The sequence below is a fragment of the Lycorma delicatula genome, chromosome 5 (genome assembly GCF_047948215.1).
Source record: "Lycorma delicatula isolate Av1 chromosome 5, ASM4794821v1, whole genome shotgun sequence".
Classification (NCBI taxonomy): domain Eukaryota; kingdom Metazoa; phylum Arthropoda; class Insecta; order Hemiptera; family Fulgoridae; genus Lycorma; species Lycorma delicatula.
The window spans coordinates 165126171-165145485 of record NC_134459.1 but is presented as its reverse complement, the minus strand read 5'-3'; the positions used below and the strand labels follow the sequence as shown (position 1 = coordinate 165145485).

Below are 19315 nucleotides of genomic sequence, written 5' to 3'. Positions count from 1 at the left end.
AAAGCGAGTCCGACAAGGACGTTCCCTATCTCCGTTACTTTTTAATCTTTACATGGAACTAGCAGTCAATGATGTTAAAGAACAATTTAGATTCGGAGTAACAGTACAAGGTGAAAAGATAAAGATGCTACGATTTGCTGATGATATAGTAATTCTAGCCGAGAGTAAGAAGGATTTAGAAGAAACAATGAACGGCATAGATGAAGTCCTACGCAAGAACTATCGCATGAAAATAAACAAGAACAAAACAAGAGTAATGAAATGTAGTAGAAATAACAAAGATGGACCGCTGAATGTGAAAATAGGAGGAGAAAAGATTATGGAGGTAGAAGAATTTTGTTATTTGGGAAGTAGAATTACTAAAGATGGACGAAGCAGGAGCGATATAAAATGCCGAATAGCACAAGCTAACCGAGCCTTCAGTAAGAAATATAATTTGTTTACATCAAAAATTAATTTAAATGTCAGGAAAAGATTTTTGAAAGTATATGTTTGAAGTGTAGCTTTATATGGAAGTGAAACTTGGACGATCGGAGTATCTGAGAAGAAAAGATTAGAAGCTTTTGAAATGCGGTGCTATAGGAGAGTGTTAAAAATCAGATGGGTGGATAAAGTGACAAATGAAGAGGTATTGCGGCAAATAGATGAAGAAAGAAGCATTTGCAAAAAAATATAGTTAAAAGAAGAGACAGACTTATAGGCCACATACTAAGGCATCCTGGAATAGTCGCTTTAATATTGGAAGGACAGGTAGAAGGGAAAAATTGTGTAGGCGGGCCACGTTTGGAATATGTAAAACAAATTGTTAGGGATGTACGATGTAGAGGGTATACTGAAATGAAACGACTAGCACTAGATAGGGAATCTTGGAGAGCTGCATCAAACCAGTCAAATGACTGAAGACAAAAAAAAAAATGTTAAATAAAGTAATGGGTCGGGTAATTTATTAAAAATGTCAACGAAAGCATAATAATGCCCTTTATTGTAACCCGAAATGTTGTGTTGAGTTATACAAAAATAGTTCCGTTGTCTAGTTTGGAAAAGATGGATGTTTTTTTTTTTTTAAGAATAACTGACCATTCTTTTAGCAAAGATTGCACATTAATAGAAATAAATACACGGATAAACCTACATATTTGTTTTTATAAATGTAGTTATACACAACTCATACCAGATAATGAGCTGACAGCCCATTTTTTGATATTTAAAACACGTTCTCACTTTTTGTAAAAGCGCTTAAAAGTGACATTATATATATATATATATATATATATACGGATGATCATTTGAAAAATTACCACATTTACAATTCAACAGCTATTCGTCCCATCGTATTTTTGATTTTTGTTTGCAGACATGTATACCATTCGCAGGGGAATCCTTTTAAAATTATTTTCAAAGGGGAGGAATCCACCCTCTCCGCTACATCTACCCCAACTCAAAAATCTTAAACGGCAATGGTACATTTAATTACGCTAATTGACAACCTGAAAAAATAATGATTTTTGGTGAAAAGTATATTAAAAACAGCCACCCCTTCGCTCGGCAAGAGTGAAAATCCATTTGAGGTTATACTTTTTTTAAACTTCAGTCCAACAAAAATAACTATAAAATTACGTGTTATAATTTCTAAAACCATTGGAAATAATCATAATCTGTGGATTAAAACTGTGAGAACTAATTTTTAAATTTCCAACACAAAATTTCGCCCTTAAAAGTTTTCTAAATTTTCAAGGTTGAAAACTTACTTTTTTAAATAAAAATTTAAAAAAGTACAACTCCAAATAGTTTTTTATCTTTTATAAATGGTTTTATATATATATATATATATATATATAGAAGTCATATAAAGAAATTATTTAATAATGAATGAAATAAAATTTAATAATGAATGAAAACCTTAGGGTTTATTAAGACGCTTCAGAGCAAAATAGTAAATTACAAATTAAATGGATTTGAACATCCCAAGAGAACTTGTCATATAATAAAACAACCAAAATTTCGCTTTGCGGGCTACAGAAATAGTATCGTTATTATTAGTGCAATCAAGAACAATCCGTACAATCAAGAATGTTACGGCTACCTGAGAAGTAAAATGCAACCATTCTTCCATATTTAAAGTTATACGTAGTTCGGAACGAAGTAAAAATAAATTTGGGAAAATGACTTGTATACAGAGACTCCCACGACGAAACGGAGAAACTATCAGGGCATGTTTAACCGGTGAAAATAATGAAAAAAGTTCTGTAAACAAAACGCTTTGTTTACGTGTTACGGCTAGCGAAAGATTTCGCCCGGATTTCAACACTCTAATAAAAAGAATCCCTACTGTAATTATTGGGACCCAAAATAAGGAGTAAAGTTTGTGGGTTTTTTGTAATTTGAGCTGGGAAATAGGATAAAATAGGTCCTATTTTATCCTATAAAATAGGACCTATTTTATAGATTTTTATAAATCTACTGGAGTTACAGTTTAACTCCAGTAGATTTTAAGATATCCGACGTAAAACATAAAATTCGGTATCGAAAAACAATTTTTTTTAGATTTGTAATGTAATAGCTTTGTGAAATCCCTAATAAATGCGGGAGATTTAGTAACAAAACTTGTAGGAAATTTAATTCTGAGAAATTTAGTGTAAATACAGCCAATAAAAAATAAATAAGAACTTTTAAAAATCTGTTGTTTTTTTTAAGAAAACGAGAGGAAAAATAATCAGAAAAGTACTTAATAAAGATTATTCTTAATATAGCAAAACAAAAAAAAAAGTACATGAAAGAATAAACGGTTACATAATAACAAACCTCAGTTACAGTAATTGTTGGAAAGTCCCTCATCAAAATGTACATAGCACAGAACTCTGCCCGACGGAAATTATTTCCAGTGCTTTCCGTATCATCTCATGATCGTTTCGTATAAATTTTCCCAAAAGCCGGCAAATTATTTTTCAAGAAATGAATGTACGCGTTCCCTGTAAGGTTTTCATTCAAAAAAAGGGTCCCAGAATTTTGTCAAAAATAATGCCACACCAAACATTAATGTGAAATTTATGCTGGAAAGTAGTTTCCATAGTACCGCGTGGATTGTCTTCGCTCCGTAAATGACTATTTTTTAGAAATGAAGACTCCGTTTCTCATAAAAGTGGTTTCATCACCAAATAAAATTGAATTTACCTTATTAGCGCTGTCTAAAAGCCAATGACACAAGTTTAACCGCTGGGGTAATCTGTTGGCCCCAAATTTTGAACCTTCTGCAGTCAGAAAGAATAAAGATTTTCTTTCCGTAATGTGCTCCTTACGTTGTTTTTTGATAAACCAGTGCGATATGAAATTCGCCTGGGCTAAGTTGGATAATCTGAATCACACGATGTTCATCATTAACACGATGATTAAATTGGCGTTCAACAGAAACCGAACGAGTTGGAAATGACCCTTCCGTTCGTAAATGCTGATACACCGAAGAATGTTTAAAAAAAGATGTTTAATAGTTTCAGAAAGAATAGCTGCATCAAACCAGTCAAATGACTGAAGACAAAAAAAAAAATGTTAAATAAAGTAATGGGTCGGGTAATTTATTAAAAATGTCAACGAAAGCATAATAATGCCCTTTATTGTAACCCGAAATGGTGTGTTGAGTTATACAAAAATAGTTCCGTTGTCTAGTTTGGAAAAGATGGATGTTTTTTTTTTTTTAAGAATAACTGACCATTCTTTTAGCAAAGATTGCACATTAATAGAAATAAATACACGGATAAACCTACATATTTGTTTTTATAAATGTAGTTATACACAACTCATACCAGATAATGAGCTGACAGCCCATTTTTTGATATTTAAAACACGTTCTCACTTTTTGTAAAAGCGCTTAAAAGTGACATTATATATATATATATATATATATATATATATATATATATATATATATATATATATATACGGATGATCATTTGAAAAATTACCACATTTACAATTCAACAGCTATTCGTCCCATCGTATTTTTGATTTTTGTTTGCAGACATGTATACCATTCGCAGGGGAATCCTTTTAAAATTATTTTCAAAGGGGAGGAATCCACCCTCTCCGCTACATCTACCCCAACTCAAAAATCTTAAACGGCAATGGTACATTTAATTACGCTAATTGACAACCTGAAAAAATAATGATTTTTGGTGAAAAGTATATTAAAAACAGCCACCCCTTCGCTCGGCAAGAGTGAAAATCCATTTGAGGTTATACTTTTTTTAAACTTCAGTCCAACAAAAATAACTATAAAATTACGTGTTATAATTTCTAAAACCATTGGAAATAATCATAATCTGTGGATTAAAACTGTGAGAACTAATTTTTAAATTTCCAACACAAAATTTCGCCCTTAAAAGTTTTCTAAATTTTCAAGGTTGAAAACTTACTTTTTTAAATAAAAATTTAAAAAAGTACAACTCCAAATAGTTTTTTATCTTTTATAAATGGTTTTATATATATATATATATATATATATAGAAGTCATATAAAGAAATTATTTAATAATGAATGAAATAAAATTTAATAATGAATGAAAACCTTAGGGTTTATTAAGACGCTTCAGAGCAAAATAGTAAATTACAAATTAAATGGATTTGAACATCCCAAGAGAACTTGTCATATAATAAAACAACCAAAATTTCGCTTTGCGGGCTACAGAAATAGTATCGTTATTATTAGTGCAATCAAGAACAATCCGTACAATCAAGAATGTTACGGCTACCTGAGAAGTAAAATGCAACCATTCTTCCATATTTAAAGTTATACGTAGTTCGGAACGAAGTAAAAATAAATTTGGGAAAATGACTTGTATACAGAGACTCCCACGACGAAACGGAGAAACTATCAGGGCATGTTTAACCGGTGAAAATAATGAAAAAAGTTCTGTAAACAAAACGCTTTGTTTACGTGTTACGGCTAGCGAAAGATTTCGCCCGGATTTCAACACTCTAATAAAAAGAATCCCTACTGTAATTATTGGGACCCAAAATAAGGAGTAAAGTTTGTGGGTTTTTTGTAATTTGAGCTGGGAAATAGGATAAAATAGGTCCTATTTTATCCTATAAAATAGGACCTATTTTATAGATTTTTATAAATCTACTGGAGTTACAGTTTAACTCCAGTAGATTTTAAGATATCCGACGTAAAACATAAAATTCGGTATCGAAAAACAATTTTTTTTAGATTTGTAATGTAATAGCTTTGTGAAATCCCTAATAAATGCGGGAGATTTAGTAACAAAACTTGTAGGAAATTTAATTCTGAGAAATTTAGTGTAAATACAGCCAATAAAAAATAAATAAGAACTTTTAAAAATCTGTTGTTTTTTTTAAGAAAACGAGAGGAAAAATAATCAGAAAAGTACTTAATAAAGATTATTCTTAATATAGCAAAACAAAAAAAAAAGTACATGAAAGAATAAACGGTTACATAATAACAAACCTCAGTTACAGTAATTGTTGGAAAGTCCCTCATCAAAATGTACATAGCACAGAACTCTGCCCGACGGAAATTATTTCCAGTGCTTTCCGTATCATCTCATGATCGTTTCGTATAAATTTTCCCAAAAGCCGGCAAATTATTTTTCAAGAAATGAATGTACGCGTTCCCTGTAAGGTTTTCATTCAAAAAAAGGGTCCCAGAATTTTGTCAAAAATAATGCCACACCAAACATTAATGTGAAATTTATGCTGGAAAGTAGTTTCCATAGTACCGCGTGGATTGTCTTCGCTCCGTAAATGACTATTTTTTAGAAATGAAGACTCCGTTTCTCATAAAAGTGGTTTCATCACCAAATAAAATTGAATTTACCTTATTAGCGCTGTCTAAAAGCCAATGACACAAGTTTAACCGCTGGGGTAATCTGTTGGCCCCAAATTTTGAACCTTCTGCAGTCAGAAAGAATAAAGATTTTCTTTCCGTAATGTGCTCCTTACGTTGTTTTTTGATAAACCAGTGCGATATGAAATTCGCCTGGGCTAAGTTGGATAATCTGAATCACACGATGTTCATCATTAACACGATGATTAAATTGGCGTTCAACAGAAACCGAACGAGTTGGAAATGACCCTTCCGTTCGTAAATGCTGATACACCGAAGAATGTTTAAAAAAAGATGTTTAATAGTTTCAGAAAGAATAATTAGATTTTCTGTTTATTTTTCGTCTGTTTCGGTTCAATTAAAAATCAATTTTTCAAATTTTTTATCGGTTGTATTTACATTGATTTTCTCAAAATTAAATTTTCTAAAAGTTTTATTACTAAACCTTTCTCTTTCGCATTTATTAGTCATTTAACAAAGCTATTGCACAACAAACCTAAAAAAACCTGTATTTCGACACCGAATTTTGTGTTTTACGTCGGATATCTTAAAAACTACTGTGGTTATACAGTTCTGGGACCTGTTTTATCCTATTCTCCAGTTCAAGTTACCTAAAAAACCACACCTTTACTCCTTAATTTGGGTCCCGAAAAATTACAGTACGGCTTGTTTTTTTTTAGGTGAGCGGGCGAAATCTTTCGCTAACCGCAACTCGAAAACAAAGCGTTTCCAAACCATTTATTTATATGAACTTTTTTCGTTATTTACACCGGTAGAACGTGTGACCTAAAAGTTGCTCCGTTTCTTCGTGGGACTCAAGAAAAAAAAAACGTTTCTATTTGAAAAGAATCCTACGAACAACAAAGGAGAAAACTGATTTTTACGCCGTTGAAAACTTATTATTCTCTACTTTATTGATGTAAGGTTCAATTAATTTGATTAAAACTCTATGTAGTTCGTTTTTCTGTTTCAATTTTACATCCTATAATTTCATTATGAGGTTATATAAAAATCAAGTATAACAAATAACAGAATGATATATGTTTAAGTATTTAAAAATAATTGTTCTACAGTCGATTTTAGTACACTATCATTTTAATTACTATTTAGACTCGTAGTAATGGTAACATTTTTTAAAGCCTTCCTGAACCGCCAACATCTCGTTGCTATCTTTTTCGATGTAACAAAGGCGTACGACACGGCCTGGCGACCTGGCATTCTAAACACCCTTCGGAGGTGGGGGATCACTGGCAACATGCTTGCTTTTATCCGGGGATTCTTGAATTACCGGACGTTTCCTGTTCGTGTAGATGATTCGCTTTCAGACAGTGTCGTCTCAGAAAATGGGGTACCGCAAGGTAGTGTATTAAGAGCCACCTTGTTTTCTGTGGACATAAACAGCATTACCTCTTGTGTACAAGCTCCTGTCTTGTTGTCTTTTCGTTGATGATTTTGTTATTTACGTTGGGAGCCGATCTACACCCACTGCGGAGCGACTGATGCAGAACACTATATTTCGCCTTGAGGCTTGGTCAGGGACTACTGGTTTCACATTTTCACCCGACAAGACGAAATGTGTAGTCTTTTCTCGGCTACAGAACCCTTCTAATCCGCGGGTTTTTCTGAACAGGGAGCTTATTGCTGTCTCTACTTACGTCAGGTTTCTGGGTTTGCTTTTTGATAGCCGTCTTACTTGGGTCACACATATGAGGGATTTGAGGACAATGTGTTCCAAACTTTTGGATATGATGCGGGTCCTAAGTAACACCAACCGGGGGGCCGATCGGTCGTGTATGTTACGTTAGTACTACTTCCTTGTTCGTTCCCGTTTGGATTACGGTTGTGTCGTCTATTCCTCAGCTCATCAAACCGTACTTAAGATGCTGGACGGTGTGCATTATTCTTTTCTTCGGCTTGCCACGGGTGCGTTTAGATCAAGTCCTATCGCAAGCTTACTTGTAGACAGTGGTGAGCCATCACTTTGGGATAGACGAGACCAGCTCTTGTTATCTTATTTTGCCCTGCCCGTCTCAGCGGACAGCCGAATCACCCAGCTTTTGACCCGGTTCTTAAGAATCCTAATTTGAGGAAGTATGAGGTCCGTCCACGTTGTACTGCGCCTGTGGGTGTCCGTACACGACATCTGCTGCAGCGTATGAATGTTGGCACTCCGTCGTTCTTTCCATCATGTCCGTGCTCGTGGAGAATAAACCATATAAATTTTACGTTTGATCTTATAACATATGATAAACAATCAACGCCACCTATTGTTTACCAGCAGGTGTTCCAGTTTCTCCTCACCAAGTCGAACCCAGACGTGGTGGTATACACAGATGGGTCGAAGCATGACGGTAACGTTGGTTGTGCTTTTGTTTTCAATGAACAGACTTATATGTTTGGCCTACCCGGTGTTACGAGTGTGTTCACCGTAGAACTACTCGCTGTGGATAGGGCTCTAAGAATCGTCGGCCCTAAATATAGGAACATTCTTATTTGCAGTGACTCGTACAGTGCTCTCCAGGCGTTGGAAAACCTTTATTCCGGACATCCTGTCGTCGTTAGCATTTACGATAAAATCGCTGAGTTAGAAAAACGAAACAAGGGGGTATGTTTTTGCTGGATCCCTAGCCACGTTGGGATTCTTGGTAATGAGAGGGCGGATTCTGCTGCGAAAGATGCGTGTATTCAGCCGCCTTTCACCACCCGAGCTACTACCTTTGATTTTATTAATCATATTAAACAATCACTGCGAGCAAAGGTGGCAAAGTGGCTGGACGGCTGTCGTCGATAGTAAACTTCGACGGATTAAAGACTCAGTGTTGCCGTGGGGCACCTCTTGCAGGAACTCTCGTCGTGAGGAAGTGGTCCTCTGCCGGTTACGGTTGAGGCATACGAGAATCACACACGAATATCTAATGTCGGGAGGAGACCCACCCCTGTGCACACGATGCAACTGCCGCACGACTGTGCACCACATTCTCGTGGACTGCGTATGTTATGCGGCATTGCGTCGTCAGTTTAATATACCCAGCAGCATTCGTGATGTCTTGGGCAATGATGGCAGGGTTTTGGAGCGAATGTTTCTCTTTTTGCATAGTACTGGGTTACCGCAAAGGATTTAATATACTTATATATGTTTTTCTTTTTAATAATTTTAACCTTTATTACGATTTGATTTTTTAGTTTAATTTTATTATCCGGAGTGGGGATTTTTGCACAACCCATCAGAGTCAGGTAAGTTTTTATACTTTCTTTATTCTATTATTTTATCTTTAATGTTTTGTCAACTTTGTCTGTGATGTTAGTTTTGGGTTTTATTTTGCCTTCTTGGCTTGTTTTAGTAAATTTTTATTATATGATTAATATTAAATTTGCACCTTGTATAGCTTATTATTTCGGAGTTATATTACCCTTTTAATAATATCTACCGGGCGATGATAACGCCCCAGCGTTTTACGCCCACAAACAACAAAAAAAAAAACATTTTTCACCGAACCGGTTGTTTCAATAGTACTGTACAGTGCATAAGCAGGGTCAAGATTTTTAGTTAATAACTGAATAGAAGGGAGGTTTGAAGGAAACAAAAATCACCACAACTGCCAGTCCTACAAGAAAGAATACAGTCGCATCAGTGACAACAACGTAACAGGTGTAGAAACATGGACGAGTTCCTTAATTCTACTCTTACGTGCAGCAGATTTACTCTTTTCTAATAGACGGATAAATCCCTCCAGTTTGAATAGAAATTTTTGTTTCCTACGCAAACTTCCCTATTATTGACTGAAATTATGAAACTAACTACGTACCGTTACTGTTTTATATATTTTTTAATGGACGCTGTTTTAAAGCGGCTGTAGGCATTTAAATAAAATTTAATTAACTTCTATTCTTAAACGGTATCATTTTAATATAATGTTTTAATAATTTTATGTGAAATTGGAATTGCGCTGTCGAGCTAAGTGAAATAAAAAATAAATATTAAAAAATAAAAAACACGACAGCCAAAAAAAAAAAAAAAAAAAAAAAACATTTATATTTGATAAAGAATAATTAAAGAGCGTGAAAATTTTGTATGTAGTATATTTTTTTTTCTATTTTTTTAAATTTATTTACACGTGTATACCTACACATTTATGTAGCCTATAACACTCCCGGTAACGTAAGGATTCCAACGCGGGGTCATACATCTAAATCGGTCCAGCCGTTGAGCTGCTACGGTGAAACAAACATACATACACACACACATCCTAAATATATTACACTCCGTTTTGGACAGTCCGGTATAAAGAAACAGTTTTTTTTAAATTCCTACGTGTTTTATAAAAATAAAATAAAAATTTCGCAATACAATAGTAACGTAGAAAAAAAAATTTAATACCATATAAATCTTTTTTTGTCCAGTTCTTCAAACTTGTTACTCTTTCAAGACTAGTTTTATCTTTCGTGAAGTGCATTAAAGTGATATTTCTACATGATGTAGCTCGCATTAATATAAAGATTGAGAATTATTCTTGAGTTGATCGTAGACCGCTTACTTTCTTCGGATCGGTTTTCTTTTCAGCTCCAGAGTGTACGAGCAAATCATACTGCTATGAAATTTACCTAATTAAAAATTTAATAATAATACTGAATTTATATATTCCAGCTCCTAAATATTAATTATTAGGTAAATTTTTTCCTCGTCGCCTGAAAAAAAGGATAGCAAAGACCGTTTAAAAATAAAATATTCATGGGCATAAATTTTTCTATTATATTAAAGAAAGCGTATTTTTGAATCCCTGAAAATATAAATTTTAGTAACGGTAATAAAAACCAAATTTGTTAGAAAGTGTTACCTAGTGTTACCTAAAGTGTTACCTAAGTGTTACCTTCTTTATTTTCAAGGAAAATAGTTTTGTTACGTGTCCGCATAATATATTTATCGGTTGTCCTTAGTACGTAGTTTATTTAGAAAACATATTTGCAGCTCGCGTTAGTGTTAAATGATATTTACAGAATTATTAGAAGTGTCTTCTAATAAGCTTACTCTTCTTAATTAAAAACAAATTAATACTTATTAAGAACTTTGTTTTTATTACAATTTTTTTTGTATTTCCCCGGTACAAGCTGCTTATATCAACCGGTTGGCTAGATCACGTGTTCTACATTTTATGTCATCTGACGACATACTTATACTTGCAACAACAGATGTAATAGTTCAGGCAATTTTAATTCTGAAGTAATGCAGCTTGAATGTATAAATTTAGTACTTTTAGGTCGCTTGGATATTTTTTTTAGTTTCATGATTATTTTAAGGCAAACTCGATTACCTCTATTTTCGTGGGACGCACAGAAATCCGAAACGATTTTAATGTTAAACGTGGATAAACGTGGTAAAGTCATTTTTAAAATTATGATACCAAAAAAAATTAGAAAAATCGAATTAAAAGCCTGTAGAATTTGTAATATGAGGAATTTCCGTACTAGCAATAGAAAGCAACCTGTCACCAACGAAACTTCGGGTAATTTAAGTAGTTACAATAAAGGAAATTCTTATCACAAAGAACGATTAAATACCTCTTCCATAAATCCTGTTTTTTTATAAATTAAAAACAAACTTTTATAAATATAGAATTATTTTTTTGACATTTTCAAAACGGCTTACTAAATTACACGACACAGTTTTATAGGGATTACCATCCAATCGTTATTACAACGAAAGTATGCAAAAAATAACGTTTCTAACTTAAATTAAAGAGATTGAAAATAAAAAAACAACACAATTATCTGTAAATAAACGACACAAAAATATCTAATTAAGGTTAACTCTTTTTTCCGCTTTTAAACTTAATAATACGTCTACGAAGACCATAACCGTAAATCTACAAAATTTAAAACAGGCTTCAAACTGTCCGTTGAAATAAATTTCTTGTAATATGAAGATATATTACCAAAGTCCGAGTTCAACACGGTAACAAAAATATATTAACGTATGTATTTTACTGTGAAGGTAAAATTTCATGAACAGATAAAAAAATAAAAATTTCGGTGAGATTCACAAATCAAAAAGGTAAAATTAAATAACTATATGAAAATAAATTGCGATACGTTTTGTTCATCGCATCTCTTTCGTCGATATCTAATATATAAACGGTTTGCAAAAAAACATTAGCTCGATATAAATGCGTTTAGATATAGAGTTGTATGTAGAAAATAACGTCTTATATTGAAATATAAAAGAAACTTCATGCAGTAGGAAAAATGAACGAACGAAAATTTAAGCTTGACAGAATCTATTTTGATTTCATTTTTTGCACAGAGTTGAAGATAGAATTGTCCATACCGTAGAGTTCCACGTAGGTAAAGTCATACTTGCTCCTAAATAATCTTTTCTGTAAAAATAATGATCGCTAATCTACTTATATAAAAAACGAGTTGATTTCTTTGAAATGCAAGATTAAGGACCCCGTAGGTATACAAAAAAATCTAATTCAGCAAAATGTTTTTATTTATTGCAAGGGTGGTTTTTATGTTTTTCTTTTATATTCTCGATTATCCAATCGTCCGTTTATCCGGACATTATCTTATTCCGAAATTCAGCTATATCTACGAGATGGTATGACCGATTTTAACAATTCAAACGGCTTATTTTTTACTATGTTGAGTGCTAAAGTTTGCATAAAAAATATGTACGCTGGATTATTCGGTTATCCGGTTATTCTGTTATCCGTTATTTTTCAAGAATTTACTTATATCTCCGGAAAAGTACGACCGATTTTAAAAATTCAAACAGCGTATTTGCTTGCAGAACAAGGGCTAACGTTTGCATACAAAAGATATACTCTCGATGATCTGGCATTCGGTCATTCTTTTATTCCGAAATTTAGTTATATCTCCGTAACGGTACGACCGATTTAAAAAATTCAAACAGCGTATTTGATAGCAATACAGGGGCTAACGTTAAAATAAGAAATTGAAATTAATATTTACAGTACCGGAAAAACAAATAGTAAAAATATTCTAATTACAGTAATCTTTCGTAATACGCAGTTAATGTGCGGTACGCAAAAATGAACCGTGTCTTGAAAGAATTTTCAAGACTATAAAAAAAACGGTACCTCATCGGTCGTGTGGAAAACAGTTACAATTATTTTGTAAAATTTTACTGAATTTTGTAACTATAGTTAAAGTTATGTATTTTTACACGATTACGATAAAAAACCGATTCTCCTTTTACGCCCCAAAGAGCAGAGCGAAGCGATGCCGGCTGTGAAGCCCGGCGAAGCCAGGCTTAGCAGCTAGTAAACTATTAAAAATGTATTTCATTCTTGATTAATATAAGCGATCCGTTCAAAACAATATAATACACCACCGCGTCTCGAAATAGGATCGTTAAATAGTATTCTCGTTCGAGTAGTAATATGTGTATCAGATTCCTCTTTTTCTAAACTAGTAAGAATCGCGAAAAAAGAAAAAACTTAATCCGAGTAGGATTACTAATTATGTTGAGTAAAAAGTAATCGACGGCTAACGATTAACTAAAGCTTTGAGAAAATAAAAATTTTTAAAATCGATTAGTGTAATTAACAATAAAAATGTAATGTCGCCGTGTCCGAGTCACACAAAGCGTGCTTGCTTGCTAAATCTTACACCAAAAGGTGCTGTGTTCGATTCCAGATTAGTACCTGAACGGTTTTCCACAACCAGACTGTTACGTTTTCAGTAACTAATCACCTTAAAAGAAAAATAACTGAATCACAAATTATTATAGAATATAAAAAATATTAGCGACGGTATGTAAAGGGGTAATGATATGATTACACTATTTCTAAATTTATCAAACTTAGCTGATTACTACATATACAGTAAGCACATCTCCAATGCAAATGCGCGCGCACCCCCCCTCTCACACACACACACGCGCGCGCGCTCAGAGAGAGAGACACGTCTATTTTTTATTAATAACAACATAAAGTAATGTGTGAAGTTTAATCTATATTTGTTTAGACATTTTATACTTCGTTTTTGTATATATTCACTAGCTGCAGGGCATGCCTCAGGCACGTCTCCGTAGCTAGGCCCTTTGGGCGGTTTGCCCTAGCGGGCGGCGTCTTGGAATGGGATTATTAGGTGTCCAAAATTGGTTAGCTCTTGTGTAAAATATTTTTTTTTGAATGATGAAAATTGATATAACGAAAGTTAAATTAGAAATTTAACTGTAGGAATTGATACTAACGAGTCGGGATTTTCAGCTAGGGATCGGTACATTCCGGTGTCTACTTTTAGGTAGATTTCATAAGAAAGCTTCCTATTGTAATGGGTACAATGATTCGACCTCTGGAAAATTTCGACATATCTTTGCGATTCACAACCCCCAGACCCCAAAACCATCGTCAGTTCAAAATTTTATGCATACATTTATATGTATATATATTTCACTTCCTTGTGGACACGATAACTGCTGTAATTTTGCGCCAATCACTTTCAAATTGATACGTAAAGTATAACGACCCAAAATCTTGGTCAAGTTTTTTAATGTGTAAAATCGGACCATGGGGGTGGAAATGGGGGGATTTTTCGAAAAAACAAAATATCGTTGTAACTTTCTTATTAAGTAAAATATCGAATTCGTCTGAAGTTCCTACTATTCCTTGGATAAGGGCCTAAAAGTTATCTTAGTAAAGTTTCTTGATATAACCAACCGTTGGCCCAGGGGGTGAAAAAATGAGGTTTCGAAGACAAAATATCATATATCTCCCGTAATAGGCGCAGTGTGGAATCGGTTAAAGTAATCGTTAGTCCTCTAAACATTACCTAAAACTTTTGTACGAAACAATTTTTGATATGACCAACCCTTACGGCAAGAGATGAACAAAATGTTGCTAGAATTGTAAGAAGATGGGGCTTGTAGTATGCTAAACATATAAAACTTATTTTCACATGTAACCGTCGAGTAAATTTGAAGTTTTTCTTAAATTTAAGGTGGAAATCTTTTTTTATCCCCTACCCTACTTAACACCGTCGAAATCTACTCCGCTTTCCGGCGTGCCGAAAAGGATTTTTTGGTTATAGTTCATTATTTTATGAAGAAAAACAATGACAAAAATATATTAAAAATATGAAAAAAAGTTTTAAAACACCACTCTTTTTTTTAGAAAGTAAAAAATAATTTGATTGTAAGATTATGTGAAAGTCGTAGCTTCAAATTAAAAATTTGATGTTTTTGCCAATTTTTTCTTATGCGTGTTGCCCCCCACTCTTTAGGCCATTCATCACATATAAGAAAAAAATTGGATGTGATTTTCACATAATCTGCTAAAAAAGTGACAGGTCTTGAATTCAATATTTGACTTAAATATAAATATTGAAAAAATGCTTGTAAGTTAATTATATTATTTCGATTGAAATAATATAAATAAATATAAAAAAATAAATAGAAAATAAATAAATAAAAAAATAAATACGTCGGTGATGAAAACGTTTGTAGTGTTAAAGGGTTTAATTTTATATTTTTGCTAAGTTATAATTTTATAAAATACAGTAATGTATAATAAGGGATGCTCAAAACTGTGTAACCTTGAACGGTTGTATGTTGACGAACTGTGGAAGGGGGTTCCCCTTTCCTCACTTCACCATAATACTAGTTGGGTGCAGAGTTGCCAGACCTACAAACACACGTTGCTAAATAGACAGCGGTCAGAAAACATTGTTATTATGTCTTCGCGCTACTAAAACAAATATTCAATTGACGCCTCAAAATGCATCTATTAACAAATTTGAATCGATAGCATATCAACGTCAAATTATTTTTAATTTTTTCTTTAAGTATTTTACATTTTATCTGTTAAATAACTAAATAAAAATATGTTTTATATCGATTGTAAGCTTATTTATAAAAAAAATCTCATTTGAAAAATGTATTTAGAAATCATAACATTTACGTACACTTTGATTGTTCACTGAGCTGAAAATGCTCTTTACTGTAAACCCTAAAGCGACATTTGTGTGATATGCAAATAGATGTAGTCGACATCATGAATTAATCGGCCGCTGTACCGCCTGTTAACAAACCTATCATCATTCACTTATGATGTATATTACAGTCGTATATTACATACAAAATGTACCGTGGACCTTTCTAATGTACTTTGAAGTACTACTTTAAATCCTACCTGCATAACGTATGCGGTAATTTACCTACGAGAACACCAGGTAGCGTATATTTATAATTTTTTCTTTACTGTTATTTATGAATTTTTTTTTAATAATCTGTATTCCTGAGCTGTACAATGGCTCTACATAGTAATTACTTTCAGTAAAAGTATCGATGTTCATTATAAAGCAACCGGTTCGTCTTCTAAATAGATAAGAAACTGAACATCTGTTTTCTGGTATACCACCTACTGGGATCGTTCGTTTATTTCCCTGAATATCAAACAAAACCAAAAATTTCTACGTCGAGTATTGCGTAACTTTTTTTTACTTCATTTTTTACGTTGACACATTTCCGGATAATTCTATCGTCAAAACTTATTTTACTGGTTCTTTTAATTTTCTGTTAGTCTTTATATAATTAGTCGACGTCCTCCCCTTTACTTGATAAAGATATCATAATTGATAAGACATAATGTCAAATAAAGGAAACGGCGTTGACTAAATGTTATATACAGCCTAGCAGCAATTTATAAAAGTACCGGTACAATAAATTTTAACGATGAAGTAATTCCGAAACGCGTCAAAATATGATAAAAGAAAATATATTAATTATTATTATCTTAATAATTAATAAACACAAAATTTAGAATTTTTTTTCAAAATACTCATCCCGAAATTTGATACGCTTAGTACAACCCCTTTTTAACTTTTAAAAAATCTGATGTGGACACCACATAACTTCCTTGTACGCCTGTTAAATTCCATACACGCATTTTTAAAAGTACATAAAAGTTTCCTAGTATTTCATTAATAACTTCTGATTTTTTTTATCGTTATTGAATTACTATTTATAGCAAAAGTTTTTTTACAATCAGAGGTTTATAATTAGTAATAAATCAATATATTTAAATTAAAAAAGTTTTAAAAAAATGAAGTCGGATTCGAATAGATGTGCCTTCCCGTTGTAAGACCAAATATTTCATTAATTAAAATATTATTTGACTGTAACTCTACAGCCGATGAAGATAAATACCGTTTATGATATATCGTTGAAAAGCTCTCGATGAGATCTTATTACTGCATTTAAGAAAAGTCCAAAATCCAATTTGTTTTTTTTTTATTTTGGGCTTTTTTAGACGCTTCTGTTCCAGTCGATTGCAATCAAAAGAGGAGGTACAAAACTAGATGTTAAAAACAGTCCTAAATCCAAAATTTCAACATTCTACGGCTAATCGTTTTTCAATTATGCGACATATAAAAGTGTGTACGTACAGATGTCACGCCAGAATTATTCAAAATAGATCAGGGATTGTCAAAATGGATATTTCCATTTTTCATTGAAATCTGAAAACCGAAATTTTTTTCGATCGCAATACTTTTTAAGGAAGTAAAAATCTTTAGTACAATGAAATTTTTCTAATTTGTAAAACAAGTTGTTATCTTTGTTTTTCATTATTAAATTTAAAAGTTCGTCCGATAAGGCCGTTCTCAGGTTTTCTTAAAATTTGGCTAAAAAACTTCTATATACGTGGCACCGATCATAATTTTTTCAAAATTTGTTAAGAGGTTAGGTATCATGAAAAAACGATTTTTTTTTTGAAGGCATTTTACAGAAAACAAAATTATAGAAAATACTGTAACTTTCAGGATTAGGTATCGGTCAACCGATTTAACTTTTGACGAAAAATAGAATTTTAACTCCTTTTTTGAGGCACTTCATGGGTTGTAACAAATATTTTAAACGGTTAACATCCTTTGTGCGATACATCATTTTAAAGGACACTATAAGACAAGAAAAGAGGTATAAATAAAAATTTAGTATTATGTGTGTTCCGAGATGGTGGTGGGATAAATATTGAATTTTGGAAATTAGTAAATTTCAAATAATAAAATTAAATAAAAAGAAATTAAATTAAAACGAATTAAATTTAATCTATTCTAGACTCTACTTGAGTCTTAAGTTTCTCCATAAACAACATCTTATCTCAAGAATAACTACTATCCGTGCCTGGTTTACGTGAAAATGAGGAGTGGAGTCGGTTTGATCAAAGGATCAAATTATACCCTAATTTTTTACCAAACGTTTTGATATTTTTCGCAATTGTAGTCTAGTAATTCAGTCATTAACATCCTTTAAAACCATATGACGTATTTGAAATAAAAATCTGTCAAGATCAAAACCGAAAATTATAGAAACCTTCGCCAGCTTTTTTTTTATAAACAAATACAATCATTCTCATCCCAATGTGAGTGGATCTTGTTAGTGTATTGCGTTGTTTACAAATGACTGTTGATTTTACAAATCACTATATTTTTAATTTTTAAGGTGGTTTCTAAAGCTGATTTTATTTTTAAATTTTGTTCAAATTCTGGATCATATATATGATTAAAAAACGCGACATCCTTGTCAAGAATCAAACCCTTTTTTTTTACTTTTTTTTCCGTCGGAGGAAGAGAAAATTATTTTAAGTACCGTGTGGTCTCGAACCCCAAGATAGTATGGGACTCTTCCTTGCGGGGATTCCCAATAAATCCTTCTCTGTCTACAACATGGAATGCTGATCTCACCTTACGGTACTATTAAAGCAGGACCTCATGATTCTTGTCTACATCCGCACTTCCAATGTTGGCCCCACGCTTCGAACCCAACGGGATTCTCCAGTATATTAATAATTTTTTTTTTAACCTCGACGGTAATGTTGGGGAGCTGCTCCAATGGGAGACTGAGAAATTTATTCACCGCTAAACTTCCACAAACTCATAAAGAGTTTTTAATACTGAAATCGCCTACTAAAAAAAATAAAATTAATAAAAAAAGAATAAATACGTAAAGTCGACAAGTGACCACTACATTAGAGAAAAAATTAAAACGAGCACACACACACACACACACACACACACACACACACACACACACACACACACACACAACCAAAACCAAAATGTGCTACTGCTTGTACTACGGATTATACACCAATATGTGCAAGTGATGGATCAAACAAACCGATAACTTTTGGTAATAAATGCGTTATGGATAAAGCTGGCTGCGAACAAAACAAACGTAAGATTTATATATTATTATTAACTTTCAAATCTTATATTTAAATAAGGCTCCAATATCATTTTGAGATGAACAAAAAAGAAATTCCCTTTGTTTTAAAACACTTTTTATTTCGTTTTTATATCCCATACTGACAAAGGTTAATAAAAGCTAATAAATTTTTGAAACGTACACGTATAAGTAGAAAAAGTAAAACAAATTATTGTAATGCAAACGTAAGTTAGTCAAATAATTTTAATTCATGGTAAATTTAAAAATATAAAACCGTTTTTTTGTGATATA

At 32.6% G+C, this 19315-nt stretch overlaps 1 protein-coding gene across 3 annotated transcripts in view; it reads left to right on the top strand.

Annotated features, from left to right (window-relative positions):
* LOC142325561 (nucleolar protein 6-like) overlaps positions 1-19315 on the top strand; it is a 102824-nt gene that overhangs the window by 7483 nt on the left and 76026 nt on the right. Inside the window, exon 2 of one of the 3 annotated variants that reach the window (XM_075367454.1) lies at positions 9022-9072. The exons of the other annotated variants lie outside the window; for them this stretch is intronic. The gene's annotated coding sequence lies outside the window, so the exon portion shown is untranslated. The remainder of the gene's footprint in view (positions 1-9021; positions 9073-19315) is intronic. 3 annotated transcript variants of the gene reach the window in all.